We start from the raw sequence: 14,376 nt of genomic DNA, 5'->3' as shown, positions 1-14,376 counted from the left end.
CTTTATTGGCCAGTGCACTGAGTATAGGAGTTAGGAGGTCATGTTGCAGCTGTGCAGAGTATTGTTTAAGGCCACTTTTGGAGTACTGTGTTCAGTTCTCATCTAGGTAGGATGTTGTGAAACCTGTAAGGGTTCAGCAAAGTTTGATAAGGATGTTGCCAGGTTTGGAGGGTTTGAGCCAAAGGGAGAATCTGGATAGGCTGGGTCTGCCGTCTCTGGAGTGTTGAAGGTTGAGGGTTGATCTTCTAGAGGTTTGTAAAATTATAAGGGAAATGGACAGGATGAATAACCAAGGTCTTTTCCCAGAGCTGGGGAGTCCAAAACTAGAGGTCATGGGTTTATGGTAAGAGGGGAAAGATTTAAAGGGACCTAAGGGGCAACTTTTTCACACAGAGGGTGTTATGTATATGGAATGAGCTGCCAGAGGAAGTGGTGGAGGCTGGTACAATTAAAACATTTAAAAGGTGGGTACATGAATAGGAAGGGTTTAGAGGGATATGGGCCAAATGCTGGCAAATGGGACTAGATTAATTTGGGATATCTGGTCGGCATGGATGAATTGGACCTAAAAGTCTGCGTCCGTGCTGTACATCTCTACACCTCATATAGTGCTTAGAACCTCTTAATCACTTCACAGAAGCATTACCAAACAAACATTTGAGCCACATTAAGAGCTCTTGGAACTCAGGCAGCCAATGGCTTTGATAAAGAGGTAAGTCTTAAAAAGAGGGGAAAAAGGCAGGAAAGACAAGAGGCCTAGGACAGGAATTCTAGAGCTTATGGCCCAGGTTAAAATCATGGCTGCTAATGGCGAAGCCAAAGAAATCAGGAAATGAGTGCCAGAGTCAGAACTGGAGGCAGGCTACAAATCTCAGCTGGCTGGAAGGGAGGGATTTGAACAAAGAGATGGGAATTTTAACAGTGTGGTGCTACCAGGAAGCGGGAACCAATGAATGTCAGCAAGCATGGGGATGACAACACATCATTTCCCATGAAATATTATTTGATGTAAATGGCAATCTGTGGCTCTGTGTCAGTAAAGTTTCTCTAACCCCAGTGTGAGAATTTCTGAGACAGATACTCATCTGCAGCTTATGACACAGTGGAATATTGAGAATTGGCACAGCTTTTGCACAGTTCTCCTGTTCATTGCACAACATCAGACATGTCCAAACAGCTTCCAGTTTTGACAAATGCTGCTGAGTTAATGCAGAGGCACTGAAAAGCGGCAGAACCACTCCAGACAGAATGTATTGCATTATACCCACCTGCTGAGGTTGTGGTGAATTTATTGAGTAACTTTCCTCGGGTAACATTTAAACAACTTTCTGATTAAGAGGAAGGCTATGAGATAAAGAAAATCTTGCATTTATATTGAGAGGTTGAGAGAGCTAGGGCTTTTCTCTTTAGAAAGACAAAGATGAGATAGAGGTGACTTGATAGAGGTGTACAAAATGACCAGAGACATAGATAGAGTAGACAGCCAGAGACTTTTTCCTGGGGTAGAGGTAAATATTACAAGGGGGCATAGTTTTAAAATGAGTGGAGATAGATATGGGGGAGTCGTCAGAGGTAGGTTCTTTACTCAGAGAGTGGTTGGGGTGTGGAATGCATTGCCAGAGAGGGTAGTGGAGTTGGCCTCATGAGGGGCATTTATGCGGCTATTAGAGAGGCATGTGGATGATAGTATAAGGTAGGGGTGGAGATTAGATGGACTTTAGGATTAGGGTAAAAGTTCGGCACAACATCGTGGGCCGAAGGCCCTGTACTGTACTGTTCTATTTTCTATATCGCACCCCTCACAACCTCAGTGCTTTAAGCCAATGGAACACTTTTTCAGTGTAGTGTGTGTTGTATGAAAATTGGAAAGCAATTTGTGCCTAGCAATCTCACCCCACCCCCACCCAGTAGTGTGATAATGACCAAAAAAAAATGTGTTCTAATAATATCCTGGCATTCAAACCCCTCCCTGGCACCACCCCACGCCTATCTCTCCAGCCTGACAGTGACAGCTGCCCCCCTCCCCCAAAGCCAGCTTGCCACTTGTTCCATAAGGAGCTTCATGCTGGACACTGGGCATCAACATCCACGGGCACTGGCTACATCCACAGATATTGGCACATGATCAGTGCCAACCCTTAAAGTCCTCAGGGCACATCTCTGATTCAGATACAGAACATTTCTGCCCTTCAAAGGTGCGCCCCAGCATGTCCCTTTATCACACTGCAGCAAGGACATTGTGCGGTCAGGGACACTTCCTCATCTCAGGGACTGGAGCAGGCTGTGACTCCAGGCTCTTCGTTGGCTCTCATTGTGCACTCACTCACCCTGGGCCTCCCTGGATGCTCACAGCATCCTTGCCTTGTATTCCCTTGCCTTTTGTCTTGGGGTGGTGGTGGCACTTACAGTGGAAGAGTGGAGAGGGTCATTGACCTACATCGCTGGGCCGTTTCTCCAATTGGTTGCAACTGCACTGACTCCGGGTGGCAACATCAGACTAAGCTGGGCACTGTCTAGTGGCATGACACCCACTGCTGGTCCTGGGGGAAGGAGAAAGTTATATATCTGCACCACCCTTGTCCAGCAGAATCTGCAGCTCCCTACCTTCAAAGTGGAAGTTGGGCGGGGGGGGGCGCGGCGGTGGTGGGGGCTGGAGTGGTGGGGGGGGCGCAGGGAGAGAGTGCTGATATTTCCTCCGTCTGCCATGTCTGGGGTAAATGCCAGGCACTGTGCAGGGCAATCCCGACCTGGCAGCACTTGTCCATTGGCTTTTAAAGATGCCTGAGGTACAGAGGGAATGCTGGTGAATTCAGGAGCATCTGCTGAATAGCGAGTTGTTGTGGGAATGGTGCATGGTGAGATGGGACCAGAATTGGATGGGAGGGACGTTATTGAGGCACTCTTGGTAATTGCTGAGTTGGGTTTTGTGAGAAATCTCGCTCTTGACAGTAATCCTTCCGAGTTTTGAGAAGATTTGTAGCTTAGGTTGAGGTTCTGGATGTGAGTTTGCTCGCTGAACTGGAAGGTTCTTTTTCAGACATTTCGTCACCATTTTTTTATTTGAAAAAATATACTTTATTCATAAGATGTACAAAAAATAAAACATATTTACACACCTACCCAGTCATGCAAGCCGCTCCGGGTTACCCAGGGGGTACGTACACCAACTAAAGGGAAAAAAAAACAAAACAAAGAAGAAAAAAAAACAAAGCAAAGAAAACACCCCGGCAGTCGTCACCCCGCACAGTCCCCGTTGGCCCACTGACCAGTTGGGGAAGGCGCCAGCTGGGTCCAGTTACCAGATACGGCCCTTTTATCTATTCTGGATGAGGGGTTTCATACGGTGGTCTTTCCCCACCGCGCCTTGGCGGCAGCTGCGCCAAGCTTTAGCGCGTCCCTCAGCACATAGTCCTGGACCTTGGAGTGCGCCAGTCTGCAACACTCAGTCGGGGTCAGTTCTTTCAGCTGGCAGACCAGCAAGTTGCGGGCAGACCAAAGAGCGTCTTTCACCGCATTGATGATCCTCCAGGCACAGTTGATGTTGGTCTCGGTGTGCGTCCCGGGAACAGGCCGTACAGCATGGAGTCCCGCGTCACGGAGCTGCTCGGGACGAACCTCGACAAATACCACTGCATCCCCCTCCAGACCTCCTGCGCATAGGCACACTCCAGAAGGAGGTGATCGACAGTCTCGTCTCCCCCGCAGCCACCTCGAGGGCAGCGTGCGGTGGCGCAGAGATTCCGGGCATGCATAAAGGATCTCCCTGGCAGAGCCCCTCTCACCGCCAGCCAAGCAATGTCCTTGTGCTTGTTTGAAAGTTCTGGCGATGAGGCATTCTGCCAAACGACTTTGGCAGTCTGCGTGGGGAACCACACGACGGGATCCACCCTCTCCCTTTCCCGAAGGGCCTCGAGGATACTACGTGCTGACCACTGCCTGACGGCTTTGTGGTCAAAGGTGTTTCCCTTCAAAAATTTCTCCACGAAGGACAGGTGGTACGGGATGGTCCAACTACTCGGAGCGTTCCGCGGCAACGAGGCCAGGCCCATCCTTCACAACACCGGGGACAGGTAGAACCTCAGTAAGTAGTGACACTTGGTGTTTGCGTACTGACGATCCACGCACAGCTTGATGCAGCCACACACAAAGGTAGCCATCAGGGCGAGCGTGGCGTTCGGTACGCCCTTTCCCCCATTTCCCAGGTCTTTGTACATGGTGTCTCTGCAGACCCGGTCCATCCTCGACCCCCAAATGAAGTGGAAGATGGCCCGGGTGACCGCAGCGGCGCAGGTCCAGGGAATAGGCCAGGCCTGCGCCACATACAACAGTACCGAAAGCCCCTCGCACCTGACAACCAGGTTCTTACCCGCGATGGAGGGGGACCGGAGCGTCCACCTACCCAGCTTCTGCTTCAATTTGTTGATACGCTCCTCCCAAGTCTTAGTGCATGCCCCAGCTCCACCAAACCAAACACCCAGCACCTTCAGGTAGTCTGTCCTGACGGTGAAGGGGATGAAGGAGCGGTCGTCCCAGTTCCCGAAGAACATGACCTCGCTCTTACCCCTATTGACTTTGGCACCCGAGGCCAGTTCAAACTGGCCGCAGATGTCCAACAGCCTACTCACTGACCGACGATCAGTGCAGAAGACGGCGACATCGTCCATGTACAGGGAGGTCTTGACCTGAAGGCCTCCGCTGCCTGGGATAGTCACGCCCTTCAGGCTCACGTCCTTCCTGACGGATGCGGCAAAGGGCTCCACACAGCACACGAACAAGGCAGGAGAGAGCGGGCAGCCCTGCCTGACTCCAGATCTGACGGGAAAACGGTCCGATTCCCACCTGTTGATCGAGACTGCGCTAACGATGTTGGTGTAGAGCAGCCAGATCCAATTGCGGATGCCCTCCCCGAACCCCAATTTGAAGAGGACGTCCCTCATGTAAGCATGAGAGACCCTGTCGAAGGCCTTCTCCTGGTCCAGGCTGACGAGGCAGGTGTCCACCCGCCTGTTCTGCACGTAGGCGATCGTATCCCTGATGAGTGCGAGGCTCTCAGTGATCTTCCTGCCCGGCACAGCACAGGTTTGGTCAGGGTGAATCACCGACTCCAGGACAGACCTGACCCAGTTGGCTATGACCTTCGCCAGGATTTTGTAGTCCACATTCAATAGTGAAATGGGACGCCAATTCTTAATTTCTTCCCTCTCCCCCTTCCTCTTGTAAATGAGGGTGATAATGCCCTTCCTCATGGACTTGCACATTTTCCCTTCCCGAAGCGCACTATCGTACACCTCCAGCAGGTTTTGGCCGACCAGGTCCCACAGAGCGGAATACAGCTCGACCGGTAAGCCATCGCTCCCGGGAGTCTTATTCCTCTCCCGGGAGCGATGGCTTACCGGTCGAGCTGTATTCCTTCACCGTGCCCATCAGGAATCTGGACATGATGTCCAGTTGACTCCCCCACCCGCTGTCCCCACGCCGGATCTTCCATCTGCATCGATGATGCAGTTGAAGTCTCCGCCTAGGATGACCGGCCTGGACGTAGCCAGCAGGGGTGGAAGCCGCTGCAGGACGGCCAACCGCTCACTCCGTAACGCTGGGGCGTACATGTTGATCAGCCTCAGGGGAGCGTTCCTGTAGGTGACGTCAGCCACTAGGAGGACCCCCTCCCCCACCACTTCCTGAACTTGAGAGATGGTGAAGTTGCGCCCCCGCAGCAGAATAGCCAGGCCCCAGGAGTGACAGTCGTTACCCCCCGACCAGATCGAAGGCCCACAGGTCCAGGCGCCGGACCATTTCCTGTACCTGCTGAGGTGCGGTATCCCGCACTCCTGCAGAAACAGGAGGTCCGCCTTGACGGTGGTCAGGTAGGCCAACGTGGACACACATCTTGCGGTGGACTTGACGCTGCGCACATTAATGCTCACAACTCGTACCCCCATTGTGGGCAGTGACCGCAGTACCCTCCCCAGGTCCAAGGTCCAGCCCCTCCATCTGTCCCTTCATGCCCATTGCCCGGGCTAACTGTTGGACGCTCTCCAGGCTCAGGGAACCGTCCGTGCTGCCTTCCGGGTGGCATCCCCCCATCGGGAGTACGGAGGCAGGAGAGTCCGGCTCTGGGTCAGGCTGGGGACACGCTGTTTCCTGCTTCCTGCCTGAAGGTTCCGGGGGGGGGGGGCCTCCAGGGCCCAGGCGGCGCATGATTGGGTGTCGGAGGGAGGCTCAGGACGCCTCCCGTCACCTGGAATTGGGGTGCTGCTTTCCTTCTTCCTTGAGATCTTTAGCTTCTGCTTTGGGCGGGCCTCCTCCGAATCTCCCTCGTCAGAGGAGCTCTTATAGATCCCCTGTAGCTGTCTCTTCCCGCCTGATGGTTGCGGTGCCGGGGCCTGCCGGCGTGCCTTCCTCCTCGCTTTCCGGACCGTCGTCCACTCCCCTGGGTCACCTGTCATCTCCTCCATCAACTCCGGGTTGTTGGGGGGGAATGGAGCCTGCAGGGGCACTTTGCTGGCCTCGGGTCCGTCCTGTGGGGCTGGGCCCTCCTGCACGACCTGGCCCTCCTGCACATTAGGGGGGTCCTTGCAGGGGCCTGGTGCCTTCCTCTCCTCCGGGGGGCTTGCCCCGCATTGCCCCTGCCGGCGACCTGGGTGTAGGTCCCCCGCTGCGGGCATGCCCTATAGAGGTGGCCGGCTTCCCCGCAAAGGTTGCAGCATTTTTCCTGTGGGCAATCCTTTGCAAGGTGTCCCTCCTCCCTGCAGTTCCTGCAGATGGTGGCTTTGCAGTCGGCCGCCACGTGACCTGACCTACCACAGGCATGGCAGACTTTAGGTTGCCCTGCGTAGGTCAGGTAGCCCTTGCTCCCGCCGATCGCGAAGCTGGACGGTGGGTGTACTATGTTCCCGTCTGAGCCCATCCTCAGTGTCACCCTGACCTGCCTCTTACTGGTCCAGATGCCGAAGGGGTCCATGATGTTGGTTAGGTCCCCTTCCACATTCACGTACCTTCCAAGGAAGGTCAGGACATCAACTGCTGGCACATGCAGGTTGTACATGTGTACAGTCACCATACGGCTCCTCTGCACCGGCATCAGGAACAGCAGTACAGTTGTCAGTGCAGAGAGGGGGCCCTCACCTCCTTTCTCCTTGAAAACCTCCAGGAAGCGCTCGCAAAGCTTGGCACTCCTGAAGGTTACATCGTAAAAACCTCCTCCGGGGAAATCCTGCAGGCAGTAAATGTCCGCAGCAGTAAACCCACAACAGTCCAACAGGAACCTCTTCACGAAGAAGGTGCGGTCCACAGGTGCACCTTCATCCACCTTCTTCACGGAAACGCGGATGGTGTTCCGGACCCCCTGACCCGGAGCACGAGCACTCGCCGCAGCCATCGTTGCAGGTTGGCTGCTCCCCTGAACCAGCGTTAGGCCGAAGCCAGCATTAAGATTCACCGGTTGCAAGGGTGCACAGCCAACCTGACGTCTTCCTTCCACCTCCAACGCAGCGCTCTCCTCCTCTCAGTCCACCAGAGAGTGGGTCTTTATTTTGTTCCAGGTGTAAGCTGGTTCACTGAGCTTGCTGGTTTGTTCCCAGACGTTTCGTCACCATTCTAGGTAACATCATCAGTGAGCCTCCGACGAAGCGCTGGTGTTATGTCCCGCTTTCTATTTATCTGTTCAGGTTTCCTTGGGTTGGTGATGTCATTTCCTGTTCTTTTTCTCAGAGGATGGTAGATTGATTTGGAGCCTATGTGTTTGTTGATGTAATCCTTCCAAAAAAGAACTGAATGTCAAAAGAAGCAAGATTCAGCTCAGCTTATTAAATTAAATCTAGGAAAGGAGTTAGCAAATATTCCTTTGTGTAAACGATAGCAGATTCGTGGAAATCTGCCCAACAAATGATAACCAGGTGTTAGCTTAATTATTTACGTTACAACTGAATTTGATGGATTTTTCACTAGCTAATCTATGTCCTCTCTAAATTGTCCCTCCGATGTTTTGCACACAGAAACTGGTGTTGGTGCCCTGATCATAGCGTCGACTTCTGATCCCAGATGTTGCTAACACATACGGACCTCAGCGGCCCACACAGCTGGAGTAAACACTGTGGCTGATGGTCTAGAGGGGAGATGAAGCCAAGGCAGATGGATCGAGTTGGCTTACCGGTCAGCACTGAGTGGCAGAAAAGGTTTGAAAGCCTATTGGGTTGGGACTTTCTCTCCCTGGAGTGTTGGAGGTTGAGGGATGACCTTATTGTGGTTTATAAAATCATGAAGGGCATAGATAAGGTGAATAGCAAGGGTCTTTTCCCCAGGGTGGGGGGCGTTCATTAGTGGCAGGCATATTTTTAAGGTGAGAGGCTGTTAGTTTAAAAAAAGACATGAGTGGCAACATTTTTTTACACAGAGTCGTTCACGTTTGGAATAAACTGCCAGAGGTACTGATGGATGCAGGTAAGTTACAATGTTGAAAAGGCATTTGGATGAGCACATGATTAAGAAACGTCTGGAAGGATATGGGCCAAGTGCAGGCAGGTGGGACTAGTTTAATTTGGGAACATAGTTAGTATGGGCTGGTTGGACCGAAGGGTCTGCTTCCATGGGGTTGGACTCTGTACTACTGTTCCAGTTTTCTCAAATAGCAGAAAATACATTTTGTTTGTTCATACGTGGCTTTTCTTAAAAAAAATTACTCGTAGGATGTGGGCGTCGCTGGCTGGGCCAGCATTTACTGCCCATCCCTAGCCGCCCTTGAGAAGGTGAGGGTGAACTGCCTTTCTGAGTCACTGTAGACAGACTCAGAGAGTCCTCTGCGTAGGGAATATATAGATCTGTTTAAACACCTTGGTATGTAATACAACTGCTCGCAGGTGGCATTTCTCCAGCCTTCCACATGTAGTGCCCTGCGCCGGTTGTTGGGATATAGCAAGGTCAAGTTGGGGGGTGGCAAGGGGTGCATAAGGTGACAAGTGGGAAAATCCCACAATAGCCCCTCCATCACAGAGGAGAGATTGTATCTCTCCTTGAGCTCCCTCAGGCATGGTGTTTGAGCAGAAGAAGTTGGTGGAATAGGTATTGAATTTGGTGGAAACCCATGTCAAACATTGGCTGAGCACAGTATGGAATTGGAATCTCCTGGGAATTCTATTAACTGTGGCAAGCTGAAAGCAGCCTTGGACGAATCCTACTGAATCGTTCAACACAGGAGCACTAACTCCAGTCTGATCAGTCACCACTGAAATCTTCCTTCTGTGTAACTGGAGTTGGAATCTTTGCTAAGATTTTCTACTTGGGGCAACCAACATGAAATGATCTCCTTCAAACTTCACACATTCATAGTTCTACCCCCCAATACTCCCTCACACTTCCCTCACCTTCCCCCATCATCACCCATACCCATCCAAAACCCCAAACGCACACCCCCTCCCCATCCCACTCACCCCACACCCATCCTCTCCCTATATTTGTTCCACCACCAACCCACTCACTGCACTGTCTCCCTCTCCCCTACTCCCATCCCACTCTCCCACACCCATCCACTCCCACTGACCCAACTTCCTACTCTCCACTCCATCCCATTACCCCCACAGTCTCTCCCACAGCCCCAAACCCCTCTCATACACCCAGCCCTGTGCTACTGTCCACACCATCCACTACACCCCTCCCCACACCCTCACCCATTGCCCCCCAACTCACGCAGCCCCGTCCTACTCCAGAACACACCTCACCCCTGCCCACCCACTGCCCCACCCTCCCTCCCTCCCTCCCTCCCACACACTCAGCCCCCTCCTACTCTCCACCTCATCTCACCCTACCCCACTTCACCCCATTCACACCTACCCACTCCCCCACACCCATCCACTTCCCACACCCCATTCCCCCCACACCCATCGACTTCCTAAACTGCATTCCCCACCACACCCATCCACTTCCCAAACCGCATTCCCCACCACACCCATCCACTTCCCAAACCGCATTCCCCACCACACCCATCCACTTCCTCTATCCCATTCTCCCTCATTCCCACCCACACCCACCTACTCCCTCACATCAATCTCACTCCCCACACCATCTCCCACTGCCCCACACCCAACCCCTCCTACTCCCCACCCATCCCACTCCCCCCACTTCCTCCACCCCATTCCCTCCCACCAATCTCACTCACCGTGCCCTCTCCCACTCCCTCCCACCCTGCACCCCTTCCGACTTCCCACACCCACCTCCCTCTCACTCCCCAACCCATTCTACTCCCCTACTCCTGGCCCTCATTCTACCTCCCACCACTGACTCCCTCCACCCCCATCCCATTCCCATCTCCCTAGCCCCATACCACTCTCTGCTTCCCCATCTACCAATGGAGAAGTTGCCCTTACGAAGAGTGTGGTTGTTAGTGTTACATCAAGGGCGTTCATTGTATTCTGACTGCCAAGTGAACACAGAATGTAAACGTAACAATTTCCTAAATCACATAGCAATTGGGGTCATGGTGATGTGTTTGTGTGTTGCACTCTTACAGAGAAATCCTCACCTCTGCTCAGCGCGTCAGCACCAGGTCTACTCATTCTGTTTGTAACTTCTTGTTGCTTTTAACCATTTTCCGGCATTGTCCACCAAACCCACTGCATCCTATTCATTTCAAAGTTTCTAAGAATACTTCTTAAGGCTATCTTACAAAACACTCACGTGTCCATGCTTTAGTTTCCCCTCTTAATAATTCCCTGTCTCTGCCCACTTGCTGACAACAGTATCAATTGGACCTTACTATCCTACAATACTGCAGTTGAGTGACCATTCTTCATAGTGGACATTTACTGCTGGTTGCTGTGATAATGGGAGCTGCAGATGCTGGAGAATCCAAGATAATAAAATGTGAGGCTGGGTGAACACAGTAGGCCCAGCAGCATCTCAGGAGCACAAAAGCTGACGTTTCGGGCCTAGACCCTTCATCATGAAGGGTCTAGGCCCGAAACGTCAGCTTTTGTGCTCCTGAGATGCTGCTGGGCCTGCTGTGTTCATCCAGCCTCACATTTTATTACACTGCTGGTCGCTATTCAACTTTGGAAACATTTTATCAGCATCCAGACTCAATCACCAACAGGATTACTGGCAGATCACTATCTTCCCCAGAAATGCCAGGACTGAACACAGTGCATGCCCTGAATCAGATCAACAAACTTAACTCCTGAACTTTCTAATTTGATGCAGGATTAGAGGTGACTTTTAACATATTGTGTAATAATACAGAGAAGCCCTTGCTTATGTAACAAATCTTCCGATGGAATAGTTTATCCCACATCAAATAGATATATTCCTTCAAAAGTGAATCTTTACCTTTTGACTTAAGGCGTTTGTTTTAACTGAGAAATTTACATGACTAAAACTAGCCTCCTTCTAAAAATGTCTGTTATCTGGTTTCTGTGGATTTTACCACACAAATGCTTCCCTGTCATCTTTGTGTATTGTACAGACTTGTTGAAACTTACTTCTTATTAATTGATTTACAGTTATGCAACTTCAATTATCTGACCTTTATTTGTTGGAAATTACATTTTAAATCCTCAATGAACCTGATGATGAAATATACCAACGACCATAAGTAACTCAGTAAATTGTGAAGCTCCTCAGATTCTAACAGTCACTAAGTTCAGGCTCATGCCATGTCTTTACAGCAACGTGAAAACGTCTGCAGCATTTTTGTCTGAAAACCCACCACCAAATGAACTAATTCAAAACAACTAAACAAGTAAGTATTAACGAGCTAACAAGGTGTGGAGCTGGATGAACACAGCAGGCCAAGCAGCATCTTAGGAGCGGGAAAGCTGACCTTTCGGGCCTACTGTCCACCAGGGGCAGTGGGTCGAAGCGTGGGAGGGGTCAAAAGTAAAACCAGAAACAAGAACAGAAATTGCTGGAAAAACTCAGCGGGTCTGACAACTTCTGTGGACAGAAAGCAGAGTTAATATTTTGGATCCAGTGACCCTTCCTCAGAACTGATTATTGGGATATATGCTGAGATATGTTGGGAAAATGTTGGAATATATGCTAGATAAGGGGTAGCAGGGAGGGGTAGGGAGAAAATGATAGGTAGAGATAGTGTCCAGAGAGAGAAAAACTGTTTGGTAGACAAAGGAATGGATAATGGTCAGCCTGGGAGAATGAATAGCTGCTAATGGAGACGATTAGTAGCTGACAATAGGTTGGTTGTGAAAGCAGGCCATGTGATGACAAGACCTGGTGTGTGGGGCTTGGGCTAAGGATATGGGTGAAGGTGCAAAATTTAAAATGGCGTTGAAGGGGAGATAATGTATTCCAGCCTGTGGTTCTGAATTAATAGTCCAGTCCACCTACCTTCCCAGATTATAGCCAAGCAGAAAAGATTGAATTTACAGAAAATAGACAGACTGGGAGATATTCTGCTAAAAATGTTTAAAATTGGGAAATAGGATGGACATGGCAGACCAGGATGAGTAAATCCTCACACAGGAGATGCAAACTGGGAGGCATAAACTCAAGGTAATAACCTGGGCTGGGAAAAGTGTGAATTTCCTTTACTTACTGGGGATAGAATATGGAGCTTAATATGACAGGAATAGTCTGGACCTTCGATCCATTTGAAAGGAAGCAGGACGATAATGATGAGGGAAGAGGGAAATGAAAGGTAGCAGAAAGGCTGAAATTTGGTGTAATAAATGGGAGATTAACATGCACACTAAGCACCAGCAGGATCTGGCAATGGCTGTCTCTAGCAGGAGAGAATCTAACAATCTGTCCTTGATATTCACTGGCATTACTATCACTGGATCCTCCACTATCAATGTTCTGAAGGTTACGATTGACCAGAAACTGATCTGAACCAGCCTTATAAATAATATGGCTACAGAAGCAGGTCAGAGGCTAGCACCTGTGCTACCAGTAACTTTCGACTCATAAAGCCTATCCACCATTGACAACACACAATTCAGGAGTGTAGGAATATACCCGCTTGCTTGTCCAAGTGCAGCTTCAAAGCTTGCCATCCAGTTTGATGCAACTCATTTAGTCGTAGGCTATCCATGACCTGATTTGTTCTCTCTACCAACAATGCAGTGTTCACCAACTACAGCATGAACTGCAACCGCTTCTAAGGCTCCTTTGATAGCATCTTTCAAATCCATGATGTCTACCGCTTAAAAGTACAAGGGCAGCACATGTCTGGGAATACCACCTTTCGCAAGTTCTTCCCCAAGCCACGGACCACCCTAATTCGGAACTCTTATCACCATTCCTTCAATGTTGCTATGTCAAAATCCTGGAAGGCTGTCTGTAACAGACATCCCTACACCAAATGAAATGCAATGATTCAAGGAGACCACTCACCAGCTTCTCAAGGGTAATTACAGACTGGCCAAGGCAGCAATCCCCCCCACTTCCCATCAAAGAAAAACAAAATATAAAAGATGATTTTACAAGGATTGTTGGGTGATGGAAACAATACTCCAGGTAACAGCTGCCTTTCCTCTGATGGCAGAGATAGCAGGAACTGCAGATGCTGGAGAATCTGAGATAACAAGGTGTAGAGCTGGATGAACACAGCAGGCCGAGCAGCATCAGAGGAGCAGGAAGGCTGACAATTGGGGCCTAGACCCTTCTTCAGAATTGGGGGAGGGGATTCTGAAATAAGTAGGGAGAGGTGGGTAGGCGGATAGAAGATGGATAATCCTTTATCCATGTTTATCCTCCTCCCCCTCTACGCCTATTTGTTTCAGAATCCCCTCCCCCTCTCCCATTTCTGAAGAAGGGTCTGGGCCCGAAACGTCAGCCTTCCTGGTCCTCTGATGCTGCTTGGCCTGCTGTGTTCATCCAGCTTAACTCCTTGTTATCTCTTTCCTCTGCTGGTAGCAGTTTTGCTAGCTCTTGGTGGCATGTAAGTTCAGGAGGTCATAGATAATGGAAGACTTATGATGGATTATGTGACTCAGGATCTAAAAGAAAGCTAACCCTATTCACCAATGGACAGTATCCAACAGCACGTCCTCATGGCCACATTGTATCCACTTGCCTGCCAAATGGTTACGATCTCTCTGCCATGCACACAATTCCTTGTGGGAAATTTTATCCCATACCCTCTGTCGTGATTGTAGCCAGGTAGACTGCACAGAATAGGAGTACCCTGATTGGACTAGATTAATAGCCCCAATCAGGGAGCCCTGGTTGACAGATATAAACAGGAGTGTTGGACGTTCTGTTCACTCTAAGAGCTGGCTCTGTGGGAGTTGGATCAGTATCAAGTAGAATACACATGTAAATGAAGGGTAACTTGGTGACTGGATACTGGTCCCTGTGGAGTTATTTCAGTATCCTCTCCTCCTCGTTAAATGGGCTGGTCTATCAGATGGCAGAGGTCTGATAGCA

The sequence above is a fragment of the Stegostoma tigrinum genome, chromosome 28, assembly GCF_030684315.1.
Source record: "Stegostoma tigrinum isolate sSteTig4 chromosome 28, sSteTig4.hap1, whole genome shotgun sequence".
Classification (NCBI taxonomy): Eukaryota; Metazoa; Chordata; class Chondrichthyes; order Orectolobiformes; family Stegostomatidae; genus Stegostoma; species Stegostoma tigrinum.
Note: the sequence above shows the minus strand (reverse complement) of the source record.